This window comes from Camellia sinensis, unplaced genomic scaffold, assembly GCF_055761805.1.
Source record: "Camellia sinensis isolate YWXY unplaced genomic scaffold, ASM5576180v1 Unanchor10, whole genome shotgun sequence".
NCBI classification, from domain to species: domain Eukaryota; kingdom Viridiplantae; phylum Streptophyta; class Magnoliopsida; order Ericales; family Theaceae; genus Camellia; species Camellia sinensis.
In genome coordinates this window covers 3,716,872-3,742,203 of record NW_028128988.1, presented here as the reverse complement: position 1 = coordinate 3,742,203, position 25,332 = coordinate 3,716,872, and the positions used below count along the sequence as shown (strand labels likewise).

The window sequence follows — 25,332 nt, the reverse complement described above, 5'->3', positions numbered from 1 at the left end:
CCATCACAATAATTGTAAGCCCAGATAATATTCACCACTAGGTCGTCCCCTTTTCGGAACTCAGTGTGGTCAAGCTGATTAATGAGAATAGCTTTGAACTTAGCCAAAAGGTTTTTTTTTTTTTTTTTTTAAGGAAAATGATGTGTTCGTCCTACAATTGCACCATGTATACTAACTTCACAATCCCTGCAATGTTGGACCTTAAATTCAGCCTTGTACGGTGACGTTTCGGAGTGAAACTTGCACGATTCAGAATTTTGGACTGAACAAAATAAGCCCTTGAATATTCACCCCAATTTTGTTTGGCGATGCCACGCCACCTGCTGCTTGCCGCTTACGCTCACAAAAATGCGTCCACGGACTGTTCATCTTCGATACCCCTACATCACAACAAACAACAAACAATTAACAATTGTAAACAAAAGTCAGCTGGTAATAGATGTCCATACATTGCACTACAACAAAGCATCATGACCATCAATATAACCAACAATATATGTCGCATTCAATTTTCTCTACCAACACACACGTACATGGTGAGATGAATCCGAAAGCAACAGCACGCGACGTACATGACTGCACACGTACGACCTAGAACGATGCAATACAGTAAATGCAATGTATGGTGGCATAACATTCGACGACACCACCTGCTCCCACTAAAATAGTAACATGAATTATTTATCACAACACATTAATGTGTTCCACTCCCCTTTGTACGTCTATGTCGTACATTACCAAACATTATAAAATGAACATACCAGCACCAGCCCACCAACGCAAACTTTACAAGAAAATGACGATGTATGAATAACGTACAAAGTTCACGTACCTGTAAATGACAAATCAGCATAAAGATTCCACGCCTTGACACACACATCATAAACCACGAACAATGTAACATCATAACACTCAACACTGTTCACTATGCCACACATGACCCCTCCATTTTCGTAGGCCCACATCGTATTACTAGCTAACAATAAAAAAAAAACATTCAAACCCCACCTACAACACACTGTAATCACAAAAGGAACACCCATAAACACTCACGAGTTTGCTGACAACCACACACACCCCTTTTGTTCGTTAATGCGTGCACAATATGTGTGGGATGTGATGCTACGTCCCACCAACCATAGTATTACCACAAACATGTAAGAAACTATACAAAATCAACACATCAATAACTCGTAACTGCGAAATCAATGACGTGAAACAACAATATGACACAATCCAATAATTTTCAAACAAAAACAGGGTACGCACCTTTACCCGACATCGTCAAATATTGGGATTGCAGCGTTCACCTGACGTGAACAAAGCTTCAACGACAGAACCAGAACAAGCAACTCAACACAACAATTTCGAACTTCCTGTCCCACACTTTGAAACCCCACAACCGAATCTCCAACGTGGGATTCGAATAATGGAATTTTGAATTTTGAAACTACGAAATCTAACTACTTGATTCTAGGGCTACAGTCGTCTCTCAATTAGGGGGTTTTCCAAAATGGGGGCTTGCACGATGTGAACGGGTCATATGTGGATGGGTCGGGCAGAGCAGGTAAATTCACATATCGGGGCCCATTGATGGTTAACAATATTACATATTTTACTAGTTAACAATATTACATATTTAAAAAAAAAAAATACTCAAAAAATAACTTATATTTTAAGTATAATCATCATTCCATCAATTCCAAATCCACCTCATAAATCTTACATTTAGGGGTAATTCTTTAAATAAAATTTCAAGATAACTAACATTTTCGGTAGTGTTTGACAAGCGGTTTTGGGGCTAAAATAGCCACAAAAAATAAAATAGACTATTTTAGCCACAACAAACAAAACATCATATCCAACCCATAATCATTACACTCTTCTCTCACAAAAAAAGTCAAAAAAGCCGAAAAGTCCTTCCCAAACCAAACTTTTTAGCCCAGGCTAAAATAGAAAAAAAAACAAAAAAGTCAAAAAGCCAACCCACTTCCCAAACGGAGGCTAAAACTATATATAGTCGACATGTTTCTGTATGTTAGTAAAATGATAATACAAAGGAAATATTTTTCTGATTTTATATCCACTTAATTTATATACATTTAAAATGTTTCACATTTTTTTTTTTATAAAATTACTTAATAATGAAAAATATATTTAAAAAAATAAAATTAACCTAATTTCAAAACTGATACAAGGATGGGTTTTTGAGTTGAGGTTTGTGTGCTTAGGCTATTGAGTTTTGAAAACATGTTTGTGAAAATCTCAACCAAATAAATTTTGGGTTTTAAAACTTGGGTTTAAAATGAGTTTTGAAATATATGTTGTGAAAACCAAATAAATTTTAGGTTTTAAATTTTGAAAAAGTGATTCAAAAACTCAACTGAAGGGGCCCAAACTCTTTTATTACTTCAATGAAGACGTTTGTGGGTTAACTACCAAAATAAATGTATATTAACCTAATCCCTAATTGTAGTGACTGAACTAACAAAGAAAAGAGGGGCTGTAGCGTGCCACCGTTGTAATGATTTTTTTTCCCGATGACACATTTTACGTTATTAAAAAAAAAAAAAAAAGCCACTATTCTCATCATATTTATTCCAAAAATACTCTTTTTGTTGTCTTTATTATACATAAAAAAGAAATTCATTTGAAGTAAAGTAAAGTGACAATAGTAACTATATAATGACCAAAAAATATATATATTTGGAATAAAATTGAATGTAACTACCAACTCCCCGAAAAGAAATTCTTAATATACTTTGATATTTTTATGATGGTGTTCATTCACTTTCTAAATTAACAAATCTTAACACTTAAAATTATACTCAACTTTTCATTATTATTATTTTTTATTTAAATTAACAAGTTTCCCCCGAAGGGAGATCTTACTAATCTAACAAATAATCACTAATTTTTACCAATCAAAAAAAAAAAAAAAACACAAATACACAATGTCAACAAAGGTTACTACATTCTTATTTACCATATGTAATATTAATTTAAGAGCGAATTACACTAATAGTCCCTATAATTTGGAATTCGTGTCACTTTGGTCTCTAATTTTTCAATTATAACACATTTGATCATAAATTTTGAATCTTGTTCTAAATAAGGACAATTGCAGATACTATTGCTCAATTTTAAGGGCAAAGTCGTCAATTTTATAAAATATTAACTAATTTGACAAAAATAAATGCCCAAAAATATTTTTGAATTTTTAAAAATAATTTCTACCCCACTAAAGATAAAATTATGTAAAATTGATAAATCTTTTAGACATTTATTTATTTTCACCAAATTAATTTTTATTATGTGTTTGGATAATAATCATGTAATGAGTGGTTGTTAAGCTTTTAATGTGTAATCCATATATTTAATATATGAAATTTTTTTAATTTTTAATTTTTTGATTTAATAGATTGGTTTAATAATGATATCAAAGTTGTCGTAATATTTTTAATATTTGACTTTTTAAAAAATAAAAACTAATTTAATGAAAATAAAAACAACCACCCATTTCAAAATTATCATCTAAACTCATAATAAAAATTAATTTAGTAAAAAAAATTAAATGTCTAAAAGATTTATCAATTTTTCATAATTTTATTTTTAGTGGGTAGAAATAATTTTTTAAAATTCAAAAATATTTTTTTGACATTTATTTTTGTCAAATTAGTTTATATTTTATCAAATCGACAATTTTGCCCTTGAAATTGAATAATAGTATCTTTAATTATCCTTATTTGGAACAAAAGTCAAAATTCAGAATCAAAATTCAGAGTCAAATATATCACAATTGAAAAGTTAAGAACCAAAATAATATAAGACCTAAACTATAGAGACCGTTAGTGTAATTCATCATTAATCTAATTATTAATAGTACATTAGACTTGTATACATGATATTACATTACAAATACACATTAGTTATGAAACTTAGGCCTCGTTTGGGAACAGACTTTTTTAGTAACTTTTTGGCTAAAATGTGATGTAAAAAAAACTAGTATATTTAGGATGACTTTTTGACTTTTTATGAAAAGATGTGCAAAAAGTAGAGAGAAAATAGAATTTTGACTTTTTTGTATGGGTTATTAGCTTTTTGGTTTTTTTAGTGACTTTTTGGCTAAAAATGCTACTTGCCAAACGAGGCCTTATTGCCAATATCGTATTGACAAAATTTAAAACTTGATATAATATAAAAATATGATAAATCTAACATTATTGTTGATAAAACAGTCTTGATTTTCTCTTAAAAGGAAGAGTTATTGTAAAACTTCCACCCAAAAAGACAACAAAAAAATCAAAAAATAAAAAATTTGCCTTCAGTAAAATAAATAAATAAATCTTATTTGACCCATTCCCCATTTCTAGTCTAAAGGCACTTAAAAGAAAATGAAATCAAATAAATAAATGACCCTTACTAATGTAGTTGAAAGCAATTAACTTGGGCCAAGCCACAGTTAGCTGTAACTGCAGCTTGCAATTCATTCGCCACAATGCTAAAAACCCATAAATATTAAAAAAATGTTTGAGAGCACTAAAAAAGAAGCACTAGGGGAGCACTAATGATGTGACGGTGGATCTTCTTTTGTTTTGTTTTTTTTTTTTTTTTTTTTTTGACATTCCCAATGCTGTAGTGCTATTAGTGGTATTTTTTTTTAGTGGTATGAATCATTGTTGTAAATATTATCCAGAAACATCATTGTGTGGTTAAAATTCATCTAAGCCATGAACCCCACAATACAATAAATCAATCTCAGCCATGCACTAGTGCTCTGAATAGTTTTCATGGCAACTTTTTTTGGGTCCATGGGTTTAGTGTTTTGTTAGCAATGTCTTTCAAAACAAAAGCAGATGGCCCAAGATAACTTTTCCAACATGGATTCAGTCTGGTGCTGTTAAAAAGCCAACTGTATTCTGTACTACTAGATAAGATAGAGCAAAACTATAAACCTTACATTTTGGGGTGCATATGCTGGTTATTAGAACAAACTGAAGCTACCTAGTTCATCTTCCCAAAATTACGATGTGCTGCTTCTTTTTGCCCCAAGTAGATCATCACTTTCACTTTTTGCGATACACTGAAAGGATAATGAACAGATCCTATTTATGCCACTGGATTCTTCATCTTAGTTTCAGAAATTATGCCCTCATCAAGACGGCAATAGCCTCCCACTATAAACTACATATCACATCCTGTTATGGCAACAATTGAAATAATCAGTCATTTTTAGCAATTCCACAGATATATGACACAGCAAAGTAATTTATCCCCAAGAGCAAAATGTTGTACATCTCTGAGACAAAACTGAGTATAGGAGAAAAAGAGAAGAAAAAACACATCACCGAGGGGTTCTGTTGGTCAATGTCAAAGTTGTTGATAGCACATGGTTCAGCCAAGAGTTCAATGGGTTCCTCACCTGTGCAAAGGAACAGTGTGAAACAAATCAACCACCAGATAAGAGAGGTTATAGATTGTCTGAAACAAGTATTGATAGAAAACTTTGCGGAACATAAACTAAAAACCATTAAGGATTCAATTCTATACATGAAAACTATATGAATTTCTACAATACAACTTAAGTAAATACATACCTTGATCCATGATAGTATGAAATCCTCTTGCAAGAAAGAGAAATCTTGAATGGAAAACCTTGATCTTTAAGTTCTTGACTTGTCTAAGATCTTCAAACCACTTCTCTCTCTAGGCGATGAGAGCCTTCTTGTGGTGACAACTTAAGTTTTTGATTGAGAGTATGGTTTGGGACCTTACACTATTTATACTAATATTCTTCCCATCAAAGAACCATTCATTCAACGAACTTCATTAAATAGATTAATGTATCTTATATATTCATGATACATAATGCATCTTCTTTATTAATGAAGTCATTAGATAAGATTAATGTATCTTACATATTCATAATAGATACATAATGCATCTCTAAGATTCATTTATAATGAATCCATCACATTGAATGTGCATCTCTAAGATTCATTCATAATGAATCCATCACATTCAATGTGCATTAGCATTAGTCTTCCATACATTGTATATATAGGTGCATTCATCAATAATTAGTCACCATCTAATTGATGTACATGTATCTTACTTAATGAGATGAATCTAGTATAATCATGCATAAGCCACATTAAGCCATATATTGTAAAAATTCTTACAAGTATTCCTTTTGCAGAGGAGGCAAAAGGTTTGGATAGGTCAAAATGAATAATGCATTTAAAAAACCTGACCGTTCAATAAACGGGGTTTAACTGAGTTGGGTTGAATTTGGCACAAAGGTATGGAAAATTAATCTGATCAACCCATTAACCCGACAAATTAACCAGATCAACCCAACAGGTATACAACTCATTTATAACCTGTTTATTTATATATTTTGATGAAAGTTTAAATGGGCGAAATTGGATGGATTTACAGTTTCTAGTTAAGTGTGCCAGCTTTATCTTTTTGCCATAGAAAACAAGAAATATGAATTCAGCCACTTAGCAAATAAGATGACCTTAAGCCTTTCCACTAGAGCACTCAAATGGAAAAAGCCAAATATGGCAACAAACTTCATACCTTGTTCAACAACAGCAAGGATTCCATCTTCTGAGCAAATCATAATAGGCAACACCCGTGATGTTGACATGTTACCAATGTTTGAAGAATAGGTGTCATACTCGACCTCCCAAATTTTACTCTTAGATAATGAGTGGGACTGAAACTCACCTGCTGCAACCCCAGAAAGAACTATTGGCTGCTATTGCCACAGAAGATCCCATGCAAATACAGTACCAGAAGAGCCTCCTGCCTTCATGTAAACCAGCATAATAAATAAACAATCTCGAAAAATTACTCAAATCAAAACACAAAAAGACAACTTATTCGGTTTCCAAATAACCATGTAATCCAATAATTAAACATGGAAGAATTTCAATGTGATCACAAAATCCTTTGAATCATCACCCAGCATGAAATTTAAGCATGCAAACTTTTTTTTTTTTAACAGTAAAAAACAGGTTCTCCTTGGAGGCATCATCTTGAATGAATGTTCATAAGCATAATTCCTGTCTGGTCTATTTAATATTAAAAGAAGAAAAAATAAATAAAAAAGAAGTAATAGTTGAGAAATCAAAATTCATAGATATATGCCATAGAAACAATTTCAGTCAGAGTTGGTAGTATTTGCACCAATACATTATGCTCAAAGATCATCAAGATGAACATCAACCAGTAACTACACACAAGCAGAGCTATCTAAGATACTTAATCAGCAAACAATTAGAGATCCTAGTTATCTCAAAAAAAGCTAATCAGTTGACTCAAGGACAGAATATCAGCATGCATCTGCAGCAGCAATACAACAGCAAACTTCGTTATAGTGTGGCAATCAAATAAACCATATAATTATATAGCTGCCCAAACCCCTTATAATACCACAATATGATACATTTTGATAAGATCTGTTTCTAACACAAACAACAGTAGGCTTTAGTTTATATTCCAAATCATCAACTTTATTATCTTTACCAAGTCATTACTGAACCTTTTAGCAACTAAGAAAAACTACAGACCAAGCATAAATATTATCAGCCACTGGATATTCCAAATATACTGTAATTTTGCGTCCCTCCCCCAAAAAAAATAAAATAAAATAAAAATAAATAAATAAATTAGGTGAAGAGAGAGAGAGAGAGAGAGAGAGAACAATGGGGACAGCTAAAACAAAACCCAATGGTTTGTATACCGCTGTCCTAATGCCTCGGCATTTACTTTCTGATGTTTTTAATTCTTACTTGATGGACACTACATTATGCCCATGAGTTAAGCTTAGTCCATCAAATCTACATATTTTTATGAGAGGAATGAAGAATGAAAAAGCGGCATCTTACAATACAAGTGTGTTTTCTTGATGAATGAATATCGATGGAGTGTACAATCCCATAAGTAGTTCCATGAGCCCTGCAATATTATCAATATGAAGAATCACATCTTATCACAACAAAAATAAACCATGAAAAAAAAAAAAAAAACTGCTTCTACTCAGATGGACAAGGTTGAACCCAACTGTCAAAATATGCAGTTAAGATAGTGCAAACAGAACAAAAATAAACACTGAATTTAGAAGCATAATAGAAACTCATCTAAGAAAATGACAAATACCACTTAAGAACACATTAAGCTTCAAGAAATTCCAGCATTTGGTATGTTCAAATTATCAACAAATTATGCACTCCTCATGATCCTTGCATGTGAAGCGTATCACCATCCATCTTTTCTCTTTTGTTTATTTTCCCAAAATCATAACTTTATTTGATAAGAAGCAAATTTTATCAGAACATATAGGAAATAGGTCCCCTTAACACATTAGAGCACAAAAAAACAACTGATTTCAGTTCAAATGAATAATATCATGGCTCCAAAAAAAAAAAAAAAACAAAACAAAACAAAAAAAAAAAAGTCTGAAATGAAAAAGAAATAAATAAATAAAGAACCTGAGTGGAGAACAAAACAATTCTCACAACGAGGCATGTTCAAAAAGGGGGATGAATGAAAATCTCACTAAAATGCACTAATTAGAGGCTTTAACCTCGCGTACTGGCCTCCAAAACTCTACCAGACATGAAAACGTGATCAATAGGTGACGATTGCTAAATTAGCTGAAACCTTCAAGTATATAAAATCACAGAACTCTTTATACTCTCAAATATTACTTGCCAGCAAGTTACACTTACAGCCAGATTGAACTAACCTAAAGCTCAAGCGATCACCCTTTAAAGCTAACAACATAAGCTATAGCGACCCCGGGTTTACCCTTGTTGTACAGTGATCCGGACATGTGTCCATGGATGATAGTAGTTGATTATTACCTGGTGTACATCCTTTCTTACTTTGTATTTGAGTTATAGGATGTGTTGGGCAGATTTGTTACAGGTTGGTTGAGATTAGAAACCAAAACTAGTTGCTCAGATTTTGACCTGTCCGCTCGAGCGGGGGTTTTGGAGCTCGAGCGGGAGTTTCACCCATCCAGTATTTCCTGTGCTGTGTTCAACGCTCGAGCGTGGGATTGCCCGCTCGAGCGGGTTTGTGTGAGTGCCGCCCGAGCGGGGAGTTGGAAGGTTGAGCAGGAGACCTATCTGCAAAAGTTCTGGGAGTGTGTATCCGCCGCTCGAGCGGGATTGTTGACGCTCGAGCGGGAGTCTGTGAGTGACGCTCGAGCGGGGAGTTTGACGCTCGAGCGGGGCGACTTTTATATAAATCCGAGATCCGACTTTTGGATCACTTTTTCAAGATCTTTTCTCTCTCTTACTTTTCCAAAAAGCCATTTTCAGAGCTTCTCACTCTAAAACCGGCCCTCCTCTCTTAGATTTGATCTAGTAGGAGTTGTTTGCTCACTTTTGGTCTTTACGAAAGTTGTGTTAATCGTCGAGGGCTACATTTTAATCTGAAAATTTCAGAATTTGAAGCATTTTGGTTTTGGTCTTCATCTCCATTGGAGCTCAAACTTTGAGGTAGGGATATCCTACTCCTCTTTATGAGCTTTGTCTTTAAATTTTAGTATTTTGAGATGTTGGGGTTGGTTTAGTAATTTGTGAAAGTTTGGGGGCTTTTGTGTAAATTTACAAGAGTTGGGGTTTTAACTATATCAAACCTAGATGCATGTTTGGCATGGAAAATGTGAAATTAATGTTAAGACATTAATGAAAATGGAACCTAAGGGTTGTAATGTAAATTATGGAGAATGCCCTAATTACATTGGTTAATTAATTTGCATAATTAATTATAAGAAATGAGGAATTGATTTGGGAAGTCATGGGATAAAAAGGGTGTAGTTGGATTATTTATCACTCACCTAGTTGGAATGTTGATTTAATATCCATTTGTGCATTTATTTTCTGTTTAGAAATAACTGCTTTGGGCTATCGGTGGAGGATAGTCGTGATTGTTGTAGACAATGCATGATGATTAGGCAAACTAAAACTAATCGATTGAATGTGTCATAGAGTATGACGGTGGATTGAATACATTAATTTTATGTATTGATTGATTGTGTATAGAACCTTTGTGTTTATATGCATTGTGTATAGAAGAGGAGATGGGGGATGTACTCCGCGGTTTAGGGGAAGATGGGGGATGTACCTCTAAACCGGATAGGATTGGGAGGAGATGGGGGATGAACTCCATAGACACAGCTCATATGCTTGTCTAGAGAAGTGAAGATACAGCTCATAGGCTTATCTTTGAGAAGTGTAGATACAGCTCATATGCTTGTCTAGTGAAGTGTAGATACAGCTCATATGCTTGTCTAGTGAAGTGTGGATATAGCTTATATGCTTATCTGTTGATGTGTGATATGTTTATCTATTGATATGTTGATATAGCTAATATGCTTATCTACTAAATAAAGGTGGAGAATGAAAAGTAACATAGACTTGTATGTTATGAAACTATGATGAGATATATGTGGATGTATCGGTATTGGCCATCTATCAATTGCTAATCTTTTAGTCATCGTTCATAGTTGGTTTAGTATATCTCTGCTGGGCTGTGGCTCACCCTATATGGGAACATCATTTTCAGGTACAGGTAGCATGCCCCCTCCAAGGACGTAGCTTGGGAGGCTAGAGGCGAGCATACTTTTGTTATCTTTTCCCTTTTGATGTATTACATGTATATTCAAGCCAAGGGCCTATTGTGTAAATGAGTTAGCACTCTTTTGTTGTAACCAAGTGTTAACTTGGAAAGCTGTAAGCCCGTAGGGCATTTGCTTTTGTTGATTAACATGTAATAATTTTGTAAAGAATTACTCTGATGAATAGAAGAATGTTTATCTTTATTACCAATGCATGTCTATATTGATGGGTTTAATGTGTTATTTTGAGGGCGTTACAACTTGGTATCAGAGCGTACCGGGTTCGAATACTTTGGGTACGTGGGAAGTGATTAGGATCACAATGGGTTTGTCTCGCTTGATAGAGACTTAGATGTAGTGTCATATGTTATGTGCTTAATTGATAACATGCTTATGTGACTATGTGGGTATGGAATGTAGTTTTTAGGATGTTGATTGGATCCTTGGGTTTCTGGGAGTCTTGTTGGAAAGGCACTTGATCAATGCTGTTTCTAACCGGAACTCTAGTAACGCCTCGGGACTATCATTATCCGGAGATGAAATTCGTAAGTGCTTATGTGTTTATGTGCTTATGTGGAGTGAATTACAGTTGTCCATGCATTAGGACGTGAGTGTTTAGTTTTGGCACATTTGTGAATGTGCTAACGTTCTGTATTACCTTTATTAGGATGTCAGGATGAGGAAGAGGTGCTAGGCGTGGTAGGCCTGCGAGGCAGGAAGTACCCTTACCGGATGATATTCCGGCAGTGTAGGAGGGAGTTGGCCAGGCCAATGTGGCCGAGCCAGCGGGTCAACAGGCTATGAGTGCCTTGGCACGAGAGATAGCAGGGGTTTTGGGTATTCTCAGAGCAGGAAATCAGGCAGCTGAGGCAGGGCCTTCTTTCTTGAAGAGGGAGTTCTTCCGGTCTAATCCGGATAAGTTTGTTGGGGATCCAAAGGAGCCACTGAAGGCTGACAAGTGGTTGGAACAAATGAGTAAGACGTTCGAGATGCTTGGCATCGAGGACGGGGCACTAAAAGTGACCTTGGCATCTTTCCAGCTGAAGGGAGATGCGGGTCAATGGTGGAAGTACGAGAAGGCTCGTGTTGATGGTACATGGAAGGCGTTTGTAAATGCTTTCCAGGAGAGGTTCTTATCTGCAGTGGCTAAGGAGAAGCTGAGGGATCAGTTTAGCCGGCTTAATCAGCAGGGCATGTTTGTGGCAGAGTTTGAGGCCACTTTTACTAGTTTGTCCAGGTTTGCACCTGAGTTGGTGGCGTTTGAAAAACGCCGTTGTTATGAGTTTGAGCGGAAGTTGAGGCGGGGCCTCAAGTTGAGGGTTGGTGGGTCTTTCATCCGAGAGTATAGACACTTGGTGGATGCTGCAGCTCATATGGAGCTCATGATGCAGGAGGAGGATGAGGGGCAGAGAGGCTCCAAGAGGAGCCAAGATGGTCAGGGCGATGGTAGGAGACAGAGGGGTCCCAACCCTCAGCAGTCTCAGGGTGGTCTGGCTAGGTCGACCTTTCCAATGCCGAGTGCAGGCTCCGGGAGAGGTAGTCAGGGGGATTTCACCTGTTACAAGTGTGGCCAGCTGGGTCACAAAGTTTCGGTTTGCCCGCAGAAGGGAGGGGGTCAGCGAGCTGCTTCTTCATCAGCTAGACCTCAGGGCCAGAGTCAGGGCAGAGGCCAGTCCTTGTCTTGCTATCAGTGTGGTCAACCCGGGCACCTGAAGAGGTTTTGCCCGCAGTTGAGTGCCACTTCGGGAGTGTCTGGTTCCAGGCAGACGTAGAGTTTTCAGCCAGCTCAGTCTGTGCAGGCCTCGAGGGCCAATCCGGGGGCTTCGTCGTCCCAGTCAGTACAACAGTCGTATGCTCCTAGAGGTGAGCAGGGGGATCAGGGGCCCACAGGGCGCGTGTATGCTGTTACCGCGCAGGATTTAGTACCGGCTCCATCGGTAATGAGAGGTACTTTTCTGTTTTGCAACTCGGTTGCTAGTGTGTTGATTGACACGGGTGCATCTCATTCTTTTGTATCTGCTGCATTTGCATCTGTTTTAGAATTGGAGTTGGCACAGTTAGCATCTCCCATTTGTTTGGTATCGTCTTTGGGTGGTGAGTTGATCTTGAAACAAGGTGTTAGGGGTTGTGATATAGAGGTCGCCGACTATAGGCTTCCTTTTCCGTTTGTTGTCATGCCCATGAAGGGCTTTGATGTTATTTTGGGTATGGACTGGCTATCGTCATACCGGGCTGTTATCGATTGCTACCGCCGGAGGGTCACGTTATGTATCTTGAGCGGGGAGTGGTTCCATTTCTTGGCAGACCGGGTTGGTAGTGTTTTGCCACCGGGGTATGATTCGCGAGGGCGAAGTGAGCTTAGTGGTCTACTTGCTAGCTTTGAGAGTGGTGAGAGTGGTGAGACCCAGCTTGTATTGCCGAGGGTGGTTTGTGAGTATTCAGATGTCTTTCCCGAAGACCTTGTTAGTTTGCCACCTCACCGAGAGATAGAGTTCTCTATTGATCTAGTGCCCGGCACGGCGCCGATTTCTATGGCACTTACCGTTTTGCTCCAGCAGAGTTGATTGAGTTGAAAGTTCAGCTCCAAGAATTGCTAGATAAGGGTTTTGTTCGCCCTAGTGTTTCACCGTGGGGAGCACCGGCCCTCTTTGCTAAAAAGAAAGATGGTGCCTTGAGATTGTGTATAGGCTACCGGAAGTTGAATCGGGCTACGGTCAAGAATAAGTACCCTATGCCCCGTATAGATGATTTGTTTGACCAGTTGAAGGGTTCCCGTTGTTTCTCTAAGATAGACTTGAGATCGGGTTACCACCAGTTGAGGGTCAGGGAGGAGGATATTCCTAAGACGGCATTCCGTACGCGGTATGGCCATTATGAGTTTCTGGTGATGCCATTTGGGCTTACCAATGCACCGGCAGTCTTTATGGACTTGATGAACCGGATTTTCTGGGAATTCTTGGATCGATTTGTAGTCGTTTTCGTGGACGACATCCTTATCTATTCGCCTTCAGAGGAGGAGCACGAGGAACACTTGAGAGTGGTGCTTGAGTTGCTTAGAGCCCATAGGCTGTATGCCAAGTTTAGGAAGTGTGAGTTCTGGCTAGGAGAGGTGAAATTCTTAGGCCACGTGGTATCCGGGGAAGGAGTGTCTGTTGATACATCCAAGGTAGAGGCAGTGCAAGATTGGGCACAGCCTAAGAGTGTGTTTGAGATCCACAGTTTTCTGAAATTAGCTGGGTATTACCGTCGGTTTGTGAAGGATTTCTCCAGGCTAGCTTCGCCTTTGACTAGATTGACGCGGAAAGGGGTCAAGTTTGTATGGAGTGAGACTTGTGAAAGGTCGTTCCAAGAGTTGAAGGTTAGATTGACCACCGCTCCGGTTTTGATTATTCCGGAGAGAGGGTTGGGTTATGCGGTTTATTGTGATGCCTCGCGAGAGGGTTTAGGTTGTGTGTTGATGCAAGAAGGGAAAGTGGTAGCTTATGGCTCACGTCAGTTAAAAATTCACGAGAAGAATTACCCCACACACGACCTAGAGTTAGCAGCAGTGATCTTTGCCTTGAAGATTTGGAGGCACTACCTTTATGGTGAGAAGTTCGAGGTGTTCTCGGACCACAAGAGTCTGAAGTATCTGTTTACACAGAGAGACTTGAATTTGAGGCAGAGGAGATGGGTGGAGTTCATTGAGGATTATGACTTTGAGTTACACTATCACCCGGGAAAGGCCAATGTTGTGGCCGATGCCCTTAGTAGGAAATCCATTAGTGATGTAGCTTGTATTGCCATCCGGGAATGGGAGATGTTGGGAGCACTTGGCGAGTTTGATTTGCTACTGGGCGAATCTGTTGAGGCTGCGGCCTTGTTTTCCGTTGTCGCGCAGCCTACACTTGTGACTAGAGTGTTAGAGGCACAGAGAGGTGACCTTGAGGTAGAATCCCTCCGAGAGAAGATCTCAGGTGGGAAGGTTGAGAAGGGTTTGACGGTGTATCCCGACCTGAGTGTGAGATACCGAGACCGTTTGTTTGTGCCGGAGTCTTGCCGAGAGGAAGTACTCCGAGAGTTTCACCATTCACGTCTTGCGGTGCATCCGGGAGGCACTAAGATGTATCGGGATTTAGGTCGCCAGTTTTGGTGGCGGGGTATGAAGAGAGATGTGGCTGTTTTCGTATCGAAGTGCCTTACTTGCCAGCAAGTGAAGGCCGAGCATCAGACGCCAGCGGGTTTGTTGCAACCCTTGCCTATTGCCGAGTGGAAGTGGGAGCATGTCACTATGGACTTCGTTGTAGGTCTTCCGAGGACTCAGCGGGGTAGTGACGCCATTTGGGTGGTTGTAGACCGGTTGACTAAGTCGGCGCACTTCATTCCTATGCGCGTGAGAGATTCGGTAGACCATCTTGCCGACTTGTATATTCGAGACATGGTGAGATTGCACGGGGTCCCAGTGACGATCGTCTCAGATAGAGATCCTCGTTTTACTGCTAGGTTGTGGCAGAGTTTGCAGAGTGCCTTGGGCACTAAGTTGACCTTTAGTACGGCTTATCATCCGCAGACTGACGGGCAGTCCGAGCGTACTATTCAGATCCTTGAGGATATGCTTTGAGGTTGTGTCCTTGACTTTAGTGGGACGTGGGAGAGGCACTTACCATTGGTGGAGTTTGCCTACAACAACAGCTTTCAGTCTAGTATCGGTATGGCACCGTTTGAGGCCTTGTATGGCCGGCCGTGTAGGTCTCCAGTTTGTTGGGCCGAGGTGGGTGACGCACCTTTGTTGGGTCCGGAGTTGGTTAGAGAGACGACGGAGAAAGTTGAACTTATCCGTAGGAGGCTGGTTACAGCCCAGAGTCGTCAGAAATCTTATGCCGACCGTAGGAGGAGGCCTTTGGCGTTTGAGGTAGGTGATCATGTTTTCTTGAAAATATCACCTAGGCGAGGTTTGATGAGGTTCGGGAAGAGTGGGAAGTTATCCCCTCGGTTTATTGGGCCTTTTGAGATCCTTGAGAGGATTGGAGAGGTTGCTTATCGTTTGGCCTTGCCGCCGCAGTTGTCCGGAGTGCATGACGTCTTTCATGTTAGTATGCTTCGGAAGTATGAGCCGGATCCATCGCATGTATTAGATTGGACCGACTTAGAGGTAGATGAGGATGCCTCGTATGAGGAGAGACCAGTTCGGGTCTTGGATAGACGGGATCAAGTCCTGCGTGGCAAGACCATCCCTTTAGTGAAGGTTTTATGGAAACATCACGGAGTGGAGGAGGCCACTTGGGAACGTGAGTTGGAGGTCCGCGAGAAATATCCAGACATGTTTATTGATGTGTAATCTTGTATTTAGACTTTGTAGTATTGTTGGACTTAAGAGCTTTATATATGTCTTAAGTTGTAAAACATTGGTAGTGTTTTGGTTTAATGGAAGTATGTTGTAGAACTTACCTTGATATGGGAAGTTGATTATGATATTGCATATGTTGGCTATATTGTAGAATTGGAGTTGTATCATGTATATTGATAATGATATGAACTGTGAACCATGCATGTTGAAAATGGTTGGAAATGGAAGGAAATTGCATGATAATAATGCACTTATAATATACATTGTGAAATACCTCTTGAAAAGGGATGGAATTGACCGGTAATGGGTCGAAATGTTTAAATATCATGTCGTAATATTGTTGGACATGGGGAAAACCTATTTTTGAACTTGTGTTTAATTTCAGGGACGAAATTCTTTAAGGATGGGAGGTTATAGCGATCCCGGGTTTACCCTTGTTGTACAGTGATCCGGACATGTGTCCGTGGATGATAGTAGTTGATTATTACCTGGTGTACATCCTTTCTTACTTTGTATTTGAGTTATAGGATGTGTTGGGCAGATTTGTTACAGGTTGGTTGAGATTAGAAACCAAAACTAGTTGCCCAGATTTTGACCTGTCCGCTCAAGCGGGAGTTTTGGAGCTCGAGCGGGAGTTTCACCCATCCAGTATTTCCTGTGCTGTGTTTGACGCTCGAGCGTGGGATTGGCCGCTCGAGCGGGTTTGTGTGAGTGCCGCTCGAGCGGGGAGTTAGAAGCTCGAGCGGGAGACCTGTCTGCAAAAGTTCTGGGAGTGTGTATCCGCCGCTCGAGCGGGATTGTTGACGCTCGAGCGGGAGTTTGTGAGTGACGCTCGAGCGGGGAGTTTGACGCTCGAGCGGGGCGACTTTTATATAAATCCGAGATCCGACTTTTGGATCACTTTTTCAAGATCTTTTCTCTCTCTTACTTTTCCAAAAAGCCATTTTCAGAGCTTCTCACTCTAAAACTGGCCCTTCTCTCTTAGATTTGATCTAGTAGGAGTTGTTTGCTCACTTTTGGTCTTTACGAAAGTTGTGTTGATCGTCGAGGGCTACATTTTAATCTGAAAATTTCAGAATTTGAAGCATTTTGGTTTTGGTCTTCATCTCCATTGGAGCTCAAACTTTAAGGTAGGGATATCCTACTCCTCTTTATGAGCTTTGTCTTTAAATTTTAGTATTTTGAGATGTTGGGGTTGGTTTAGTAATTTGTGAAAGTTTGGGGGCTTTTGTGTAAATTTACAAGAGTTGGGGTTTTAACTATATCAAACCTAGATGCATGTTTGGCATGGAAAATGTGAAATTAATGTTAAGACATTAATGAAAATGGAACCTAAGGGTTGTAATGTAAATTATGGAGAATGCCCTAATTACATTGGTTAATTAATTTGCATAATTAATTATGAGAAATGAGGAATTGATTTGGGAAGTCATGGGATAAAAAGGGTGTAGTTGGATTATTTATCACTCACCTAGTTGGAATGTTGATTTAATATCCATTTGTGCATTTATTTTCTGTTTAGAAATAACTGCTTTGGGCTATCGGTGGAGGATAGTCGTGATTGTTGTAGACAATGCATGATGATTAGGCAAACTAAAACTAATCGATTGAATGTGTCATAGAGTATGACGGTGGATTGAATACATTAATTTTATGTATTGATTGATTGTGTATAGAACCTTTGTGTTTATATACATTGTGTATAGAGGAGGAGATGGGGGATGTACTCCGCGGTTTAGGGGAAGATGGGGGATGTACCTCTAAACCGGATAGGATTGAGAGGAGATGGGGGATGAACTCCGTAGACACAGCTCATATGCTTGTCTAGAGAAGTGAAGATACAGCTCATAGGCTTATCTTTGAGAAGTGTAGATACAGCTTATATGCTTGTCTAGTGAAGTGTAGATACAGCTCATATGCTTTTCTAGTGAAGTGTGGATATAGCTTATATGCTTATCTGTTGATGCGTGATATGTTTATCTATTGATATGTTGATATAGCTAATATGCTTATCTACTAAATAAAGGTGGAGAATGAAAAGTAACATAGCCTTGTATGTTATGAAACTGTGATGAGATATATGTGGATGTATCGGTATTGGCCATCTATCAATTGCTAATCTTTTAGTCATCATTTATAGTTGGTTTAGTATATCTCTGCTGGGCTGTGGCTCACCCTATATGGGAACATCGTTTTCAGGTACAGGTAGCATGCCCCCTCCAAGGACGTAGCTTGGGAGGCTAGAGGCGAGCAGACTTTTGTTGTCTTTTCCCTTTTGATGTATTACATGTATATTCAAGCCAAGGGCTTAATGTGTAAATGAGTTAGCACTTTTTTGTTGTAACCAAGTGTTAACTTGGAAAGCTGTAAGCCCGTAGGGCATTTGCTTTTGTTGATTAACATGTAATAATTTTGTAAAGAACTACTCTGATGAATAGAAGAATATTTATCTTTATTACCAATGCATGTCTATATTGATGGGTTTAATGTGTTATTTTGAGGGCGTTACATAAGCTCTAAACATTTCCAACCATTATCTAGAACACACCTTTAAACCCACCTCATATTGATAAAAGTACGTAACTACACACCTTTAAGGTGTGTCAATATGGGATCCAGATCCTCTCCAACACTTTCTTCATACAACCATCATCTGACACTTTATCCAAATACCACAAGTGATAGTGACTAGTTATTGAATTGTGGCATTTGGATGTAGAATGATGATTGTATAAAGTAAGTGTTGGAACTAGAAAGGATCTTCCCCCAAGACGTACCCAAAATAAAGGTTCATTTTCGTATGGGGTAGGCAACTAATAGGCATGACAAATTTATGACATCTCCAGAATCCAAAGCCAAATTGAACTAGGACTTGAAAAATTCAGCCTAAATTGCAGTTTTCACTAGTAAAAGATAAAAGACAATAGTAGAGCAACCCATGCAATTTGCACATGACTCTCACTGAAATATATTTCACATTGACATTCCTTTCTAATTTTTGATTTAATATTTATCTTTACTTTTCAAAAAATGGGAAGATTCCCCAACCCTATCTTATGTTTTGACTCCTCTGCCTTCTTAATTTTATACTATTTTTTTGCCCATTTAGTTTTACTTATAAATAGGAGAAAAAGAATTAAAAACACAACGGAGATTGCTCCATACAAGGATTTTAGGCCTTATACTAAAATTTTGATGAACGGAAAATTGAAAACTAGTTGCCTAGTAATACCCAGACTAATCAATGGGAACCATGCAATTGTAGGGAATCACAAGCAGAAAAGAGCCCTAACATAAATAATCATCCATCTCTTTTTAAATCTTTCCAAAAGGGAACAAGGATTAGGGATCTTGTCTCTCTTCCAAGCAAAAAAGAATAGTCACTTACATGTTTGGGTTTAATTTTTTAGGAATAAAAGTGATTTTCTCAAAATGTAAAATTACACATTTAGGTAGAAGTTTTGGATTTTTCCTCATTCTAGAACAAATCTCACATTATGAACAAAAACCTAATACTTTAATGTAGCACTATAATAACGTAACACTTCAATGTAACACATAAAAAACTTATTGGTATATTTTTCCTAAACGTAACAACGCAACACTAAAAAAAAATTCTTTGGTGTATGTTTTCCAAACGTAATGTAAAAACTATATATATATATATATATATATATATATATATATATATATATATATATATATATATATATAATTCTTAGTGTATTTTTTCCAAGCGTAACACTTCAATCAGTGTAATTCCAAACATAACACTTCAACGTAACATACTCTAATGTAACACATAAAAACACTAAAAAAACTCCTTAGCGTACTTTTTTTTTTTTTTTTTCCAAACGTAACACCCAATAAATTTGAAATTATACATTTGTTGAATGCTTACTAAGGAATATTTGTACTCCTTTTGGAATAGTTTGAAGTATCACATTCTTTTTTTATTTTTTATTTCTAGTGTTACATTAGAGTGTTATGTTTAGAAAAAATATACTAAGAAATTTTTTTTTGTATTACATTGGAGCATTACGTTTGGAAAAAGTAGACCAAAATTTTTTTTTGTGTGTTACATTAAAGTGTTACACTAAGAAATTTTTTTTAAGTGTTATATTGAAGTGTTACGTTTAGAAAAAATACACTAAGGAATTTTTTGTGTGTTACATTAGAATGTTACGGTAAAGAGTTTTTGTGTGTTGTATTAGAGTGTTATACTAAGGATTTTTTTGGAGTATTATATTAGAGTATTACATTTGGAGAAAGTACATCGAGAAATTTTTTTGTGTGTTACATTAGAGTGTTACATTAAGGAGTTTTTATATGTTACATTAGAGTGTTACATTAAGGAGTTTTGTTGTGTGTTATATTAGAGAATTACGTTTGAAAAAAATACACTAAGGAGTTTTTTTGTGTATTACATTAGAGTGTTACAATAAGAAATTTTTGTATGGGTTACTTTAGAGTGTTACACTAAGGAATTTTTTTGGAGTGTTATATTGGAGTGTTGCGTTTGGGAAAACTATAGTAAGGGGTTTTTTTACGTGTTACATTAGTATTACTCTTGGATGTTAATTAATGTCAATGTTACAATAGGGACGAACACCACCAAAAAAAAAAAAAAGACGAAAACCATACCTAAAACATAACAAACGGAGTAACATCATCTACCTACAAATCACTCCACTAAATCTCCACAAAAAAAAAAAAAAAAAAAAATAGAAACGTAAAAACCTACCTTACCCACGCACACCCAACATTAAGAAAAAATTCAAACAAAATCACACACAAGGGCAAACAAATAAACTTTCAAATCCCAAATCAAAGAAATACAACATATCAAAAATAAAAAAGACTAATTGGTTTGAAAGAAAACTTCTAGGACTAAATGGAATAACTTTTTCTCAAATGGGATTTATGAGTAATTTTTCCTTTTTTTTTTTTTTTTTTTTTTGAGAGTTGCTATTTACACTATTTTGTTCCAAATGTATTCTTTTTTTTTTTCCTTATCATATATAGTTACTATTGTCACTTTACTTTATTTCAAATAATATATATATATATATTTTTTTGTATAATAAAGACAATGAAAAGAGTGTCTTTGGAATAAAGTAGGATTTTTTTTTTTTGGGGCAAATTATCAACACCTCTCTCGAGGTTTGACTAAAATACGAATTCTACCCTGAGGTTTGGAAAATTACAAATTACCTCATGAGGTTTATATTTGTATAACAAATGAGGGGACAATTTGTTATGCAAATATAAATCTCAAGAGTCAATTTGTAATGCAAATATAAATTTAAGAGGACGGGATGTAATTTCTCAAATTTCAGAGGTGAATCTGTATTTTAGTCAAACCTCGAGAAGTGTTGATAATTTGCCTTTTTTTTTAAATAATAATAAATAAAAAAAAAACTTAAAATGTGTCATTTGGAGAAAAAAGTCATTACGATGGTGGCGTGCGACAACCCCTTTTCTCTTTGTTAGTTCAATCACTACAATTAGGGATTAGGTTAATATACATTTATTTTGGTAGTTAACTCACGAACGTCTTCATTGAAGTAATAAAAAAGCTTGAGTCCGTTTGGTTGAATTTTGAATTATTTTTTCAAAATTGAAAATCTAAAACTTATTTGATTTTCACAACATATATTTGAAAACTTTTTTTAAATTCAAGTTTTACAACAAAAACTTGTTTGATTAAGATTTTCACAAACACGTTTTCAAAACTCAATTGCCCAAGCACACAAACCTCAACTCAAAAACCCAGCCTAGTAGTAGTTTTAAATTTTTGGTGATTTTTATCATTTTACTCTAACATACACAAATATATATATATATATATATATATATATATATATATATATATATATATATTTCTGATTTTAGTAAAATGATAATGCAAAGGAAATATTTTTATGATTTTATATCTACTTAATTTACATGCATTTAAAATGTTTTACATTTTTTTATTATAAAATTACTTAATAACGAAAAACTAATGATGATTATAATTAAAATATAAGTTATTTTTTAGAGTATTTTTTTTTAATATGTAATATTTTATTTTTTAGAGTATTTTTTTTTAATATGTAATATTGTTAACTAATGTAATATTGTTTTGCAACCTTCTCTTTTGCTTTCAAAGTCTCATCTCCTATTGCTCGCTCTTCTACTACTAGTCTTCGTACCACTCCTACCATTGTTCGCCTCTCACAATTCACCAAGAAATCCTCACTCAACCTCAGTTCCTCACACACCATATCTGGCTTCTCCCCAACCCTTCCTCGTCTCAGCTTTCCCACTCCAATCCCTCCCATCTCTCACCGTCGTCTTTGCAAAAGGCTACAAAATGAAAACCCACAAGGTCTCTCTCTATCTCTGTGTGTTTTGTAGGTAATTGAGGAATTGGGTACTTATTTTATTTGTTTTTTGGGGTGTTTTTAGGCTTTGGCGAAGCGATTTCGAGTCACGGGTAGTGGGAAGATTATGAGGAGGAGAGCTGGGAAGCAGCATTTGCTTGGAAAGAAGAATACCAAGAGGAAATTGCGACTCTCCAAGATGGTTAGGGCTTTTTTTCCCCTCTTTTAACTCATTCTCAATCTCTTCTTTATGCATAATCTATACTATATATATAACCAAATGTAGTGATTTTTTTAAAAATTTCAAATCCTCAATCCTAATACCTTATTAAACTTTTTCTTAAGTGGCACATCTATTCTTCTCTCATTTTATTTTTCTATTTTTTCCCTCTTTTTTAATATATTTTAGTTCACTTTTTAATTACTTAGGGTATGGATATATATAATATCATATGGATATGATTTTTTCAAAATATTTATAGATAAAAGATGAGTTTGACTCTAATTTAAATTCTTTCATCAAATTTATATCCTATTCAAAGATATTTCAAAAAAAAAAATTAATTAATTAAACTATAAATTTCAAAACCTTACTTCTATGACAATATGAAATTGGGCAAAAATACCAAATGTAGTGATCTCTTAAAAACTCCAAATTCTCAATCCTAACATTTCATTAAACTCTTTTCTAGGTGGCACATCTATTATTCTCTCATTCTATTTTCCTATTTTTTCCTTCTTTTTTAATATATTTTATTTCACTTTTTAATTACTTAGGGCATGGATATATAATATCATATGGATAGGATTTTTTCAAAATATTTATAGATAAAAGATAAGTTTAACTCTAATTCAAATTCCTTCATCAAATTTATATCCTACTCAAAGATATTTCAAAAAAAAAAAAAAAAAACCTTACTTTCATGACAATATGAAATTGGGCAAAAATATTGGAGAGCTTTTGTGATGCAATTTGAGTTCACCCATTTTTTTAAGAAAAATTGTACCAATCGATAAGAGTATTTGGAACACATTCACGAGTTTGAAAGAAATTTTTATTCAATCTCATTTATTTTTTATTATATTTTGTTCTTCAATTATATTAATTTACGTGTTCGATTTTGTTGTAATTTATAAGGAGGGCACTCAATTTAAATTCAGACGTAAATAAACTTAATTATGTAGTAGCTCTAAAATATTTTTGCTTATATTTTTATTTTTTTATTTGAGATCTTCATGAGTTTAAATTTGTTTCTTTGCATATATGTAGTGAGTAGAATTAAGTTTTTAAATGATACGTTTATCTTTTGCAATAAAAAGTTATCTGCAAAAAGGAATATTTGAAACACAATTAGATTTCTAAATCCTTAATGAATATACAAATAAATTACTTTGCTTTCAACTATATTCTTCGTATATATATATATATATATATATATAACGAAAATCAATTGTAGACAAGGACATTTGGATCCATTGGAAGAGTAAAAACTCAATATACAAGTTTTTTACTTAATTAATATTTAATAGTTAATTTCAATTACATTATTGAATGTCATGTAATTTTTAAATAGATTGGATTCAATATGTGAATACTTCAATAAAAGTTTGGTTAATTTCTTATAAAAAAAAAATTATTATTCAACTATGTTTGTATTGAAATTATAAACACATTACATATTAATGATCAAAATTTTAAAATTTAATTTGAATAAATATGTTTTATATATTTAGACAAAAATCATAGGTAAGAATTTTTTTTTCTATGATTGCTGAATTTTATATTCACGTGTCACTGCTATAGAAATATTCATGTCATGCGCGTTCCATGGTTAAGACTTTATTGTATTTAAAATGAATGATTATATTATCATATAACATAAAGTAAAAATAAAACTAACTACGAAGTTAAAAAAAAAACAAAAAACGAAGTGAAGATAATTTTTTTATTTTATTTAGTAGCTTCAAAATACGAAAGTTGTCGAAATTTATAGGTTATAGACACAAAACAAATTTAAAAAAATAAAAAGTGATCCTTGAATTTTGTTTGTAATTAAATAGCTTTAGAATACAAAAACTGTTAAAAATAGAGTTAAAATTTGTATAATAAGATAACATACTTCTAGGTTGGCACCGCGAAAAAAAGCACAATCATATGCATGGACTTTACCCAAGATTGACAAGAAACCAACCAAGATCAGCCAAAATCCAAAAGAGAACACCAATACAGCAAATCAAAAACAATTGACATACTTCTACTCCAGCTCCAAACCATAGAGCTTCTAAGCCAATCAACTTTAAAAAATTTATGTTTTAACTACACAAAATTTAAATTTTAAAAAATGTTTATTTTTAAAAAAATAAAAAATCAACTTCTTTTTTCAAAATTCTAAGCCAATCAACTTCTAAGCACATAAATGTTTATTAAAAAATTATAGATGGCATTCAACTCTTATATAATTTTTAACTTACCATGGTTCTATTTTTGAGTTCTTTTTTTATTATAGGTAGCAATTTACTCTTATCTAATTTTTAAACTACTATTATCTCCGGTTCTTCTATATTAGATGTTTTTTTTTATCAAGTTTATCTTATCTAATTTTTGAATTTTTAAATTTCAACTTTGATTTTTTTTTTCAATCTTCGTTTGATATTTACTAAATTTCCCTCTACCTCATTTTTCTAGGATTAATCTAAATTTCTCTTTCTATATTCTTATAATTTATCTTCACATTTACACTTAATTTTAATTTTAATTTTTTTTAATCTTTACCTTATATGTATAGGATCTACTCTTACTCTTAATTTTTCAATTAAGTTTATTTTTGTTTAGGATTTATCTGATTTTCACTTTCTATATTCTTATAGTTTATCTTCAAATTCAAACTTAATTTATTTTTACTTTTATCATATATTTATAGAATTTCACTCTGACCTTTCTTTTTCGGTTGAGATCAATCAAATCTATTTTTTTAAGTACCTATGTAAATTAATATCAT

At 35.3% G+C, this 25,332-nt stretch overlaps 1 pseudogene across 1 annotated transcript in view; it reads left to right on the top strand.

Annotated features, from left to right (window-relative positions):
• The first annotated feature begins 6,714 nt into the window (after positions 1–6,714).
• The window catches only part of LOC145814476 (large ribosomal subunit protein bL35c-like), a 28,873-nt pseudogene continuing 10,255 nt past the window's right edge, over positions 6,715–25,332 (top strand). Inside the window, exons 1-3 of the transcript XR_014357828.1 lie at positions 6,715–6,823; positions 22,099–22,338; positions 22,419–22,535. The product of XR_014357828.1 is annotated as a large ribosomal subunit protein bL35c-like (transcript). The remainder of the gene's footprint in view (positions 6,824–22,098; positions 22,339–22,418; positions 22,536–25,332) is intronic.